The following is a 3,036-nucleotide window of genomic DNA, read 5'->3' as shown; positions in this document are numbered from 1 at the left end:
CCAACTCGATGGGAAACAACAACACAACAACAACATTTACTAACCTTTGGCTCTTCTGAGGCCAGTTGAGAAAACATTCTTAACAAGTCCTATGCAACTCTTTATTTAGGTTATAAATTCTAATTCTTGTCTTCTTGTTCTTTAATGCTTTGGCAAGAAAAAAAAAAAAGGCTGAATGGTTTTCTCTAGAAAGATAGAAATCAAAATCTCAGCTTAATTTAAAATGGAGTGTCAATTTAGGTCTGCAGTGACTCTATTCAGGTATGCCAGCACCTTGGTTTTTTCTAAGGTTCACCTCCACAATTTTCAAGCTCAAGTTTTTCCAGACCTAGCTAGTGCCTCCTTCAAGCCCTTTCACGCACTGACACATTCCAGCATTCTTTAAGCAAGTCTTTACTTTGTGTTCACAGTTCATTTTGTCCTTTTCCCAGTGCCAACCCCTAAATCAACCATTTCTCCAAGAAATCCTAGCTCCTCTTAACCACCCAGTTGCCCTCAAGGAGACTCCAACTCATGGCGACCCCATGTGACTCGGAGTAGAACTGAGCTCTTAATGTTTTCAATGGCTGATTTTTTGAAGTAGATTGTCAGGCCTTTCTTTCAAGGTTCCTCTTGGTGGACTTGAACCTCTAGCCTTTCAGTTAGTAGTCCAGCACGGTAATCGTTGGAAATCCAGATCTGTGAATATCCTTACCCGAATGCTCACACCTCTAAATCCTTTCTAACACCACAGGGCCATTCCAGCCTGCCCTCTTTCTATTCCTGTAACTCCCTTCTCTGACATTATCCTCAGTGTATTTACTCATTTGTTCTGTCTCAGAAGACACAGAAAGTAGCTTCAACATTCCAAGCCACACCGCTGGGGGAAAAAAAAAGCACATTAACAACAGTTTAATAGAGTTCCTTTTGTGTTTGGACTGAGGTTATATGGTCAAAACACTGTGTGTGAAATTACTTGAGTTAGCTCTTTTATCCTCTTTGGTGCAGTTATGTTATTCATTTGAACTAAGTCAGATTCATTTCTTTCTGCTTGTTTTCAAGCTTGAAGTATTTCCTGCATCCTTATTTTGTTGTGTGTATATAAAATACTGGCAGGGTTCAAAAGTCAAAGCTATATGAAATGTATGCTCGAAAGAGTGTCACTCCCCCTCAGCCTCTCCATCCTATGCTCATCCACCCCATAGAGAACGAATCTCATTAGTTTCTGATTTTTTTTTCCTGAGTTTCCTTTTCTTCCTCCTCCGCCTCCAAAGGAAAAAAAAAAAGTAGATGCTGGTGCCTGGCTACCACTCAGAGGGGAATTGGTGCAGGAGAACCTGGATAGAGTGGGAGAACAATGTGGAACAAAACTCAAAATCATTAAAAAAAAAAAAAAAAAAAACAGGTTTTCTGTTCTGATGGAGCCTGGTGAGACTTTTGAGACTGTGGTCCTTAATAACCCTTCAGGTCTGGAATTGAACTCACTCCTGTGGCTTCCAGCCAAACAAAAAACAGGCATATGGGGTGAACATTTACCTAAAGTAAATACACTCCTTGGAGTGATCAATCGTGGGAGAACAGAAAGGTAGTGTTTGCACAGGGAGACAGTTCAGTGGGCAGGAGTGCATGGGAGGGAAGGACAGAGGGGAGAGGTAACTATGGGAAGAAGTGGGAAGAGAGCTATTACACTGTGGGGAATTATAGTCAATGTCATAAAACAAAATGTGTATGAACTACTTACTGTACGGAAAATGAATTTGCTCTGTAAACTTTCACCGAAACCACAATAAAATTTTTTTTAAAAAAAGTAGACATGTGTATATTTTCTTAGCTCTTCTTCTTTACTGTGCAACATGTGTCAGTGCACACGCAACTTGCAGTTGGCCTCTCTCACTCTCTGTGGATTCCCTAGGTTCTCCCTCACTCTATTCTCACCACTTGGTAAGCTTTGTGGATATGCCACAGTGCACTCAACCACTCTCTTAAGTAGAAGCATTTAGATTGTTTCCAACATATTGCAAATACAATGCAGCAATGAGTAGCCTTGTGCATCTGTATTTTGGCATTGTTAGAGCTATAACCCAAGGGTAAATTCCTACAAACGGGATTGCAGAGAGTAATTGCACATGCAGCTTTGTCAGATGACTGGTGTTTTGGTGAGTTTAATTTACATTTCATGCATTATAAGTAAAATTGGCCACTTTTTCATTTGTATTCTTTCCTTTTTCACAAGGTACTCTTACCTTCTCTGGCCCCTCTCCCAAAATGTAGCAGCACATCCTGAGAATAAAGGATTTCACGCATATTTCAAAACAAATACATTTGCTGAGTACTGGTTGAGCACAGGGCATTCTGCTAAACAGTTGGCAAAAGTGATCTCATCTGCTCTGTCTAGTCACTCCAGAGGGCAGCATCAACCCTATTTTTCAGACAAAGACACCAAGGCCAAGAGAGTTGTGAACCCAGGGCACCAAGCAACTCAGAGGCAGAGTCAGGAGCAGAACCTGGGACCTTCTGCCTCTGAACTCCATGTCTCTAAATACTCTCCCCTGTCAGTGTATTCAGACCCAGCTCCTCAACAAAGACCTGGGCTGAGGGGTCCTTGACAGCCAGGGTGGCTTGATCCTAAGCCATGTTTTCCCTAATCACATGTACATCCAGATTGATCAAAGACACTGGGAACCAGGGCCAAGTCAACCAATGAATAGTCCTGACTGGTGACTGTGCATCCTGCTGCTCTCCTTCCAAAACCTCTGAAATGCTTTTGGTTAGGAGGTAGTTCAAGTGTACAGGAATTAACATAAAAGTCACCCATGTACCCACCACCCAGACTTAACAGATGTTAACATTTTGCCATATGTTCCAGAACTGTCTCTCTTTGGGAAGAAGTAAAGCATTGGAGACAGCTGAAGCCTTCCCCAGGCACTGCCCCACCCCTCCTCCTCCCTGCCTCCCTCTCCAAAGGAAGCTGGTGTTTCTCATTTCCAGGAGTGTTTTTCTGCTTTCACTATGTGTGCGTGTCCATGGCAGTGGTGATTCAGTGGTAGAATTCTCACC

This window comes from Orycteropus afer, unplaced genomic scaffold (assembly GCF_000298275.1).
Source record: "Orycteropus afer afer isolate SDZICR_OR568_19922 unplaced genomic scaffold, OryAfe1.0 scaffold00456, whole genome shotgun sequence".
NCBI lineage: Eukaryota > Metazoa > Chordata > Mammalia > Tubulidentata > Orycteropodidae > Orycteropus > Orycteropus afer.
Note: the sequence above shows the minus strand (reverse complement) of the source record.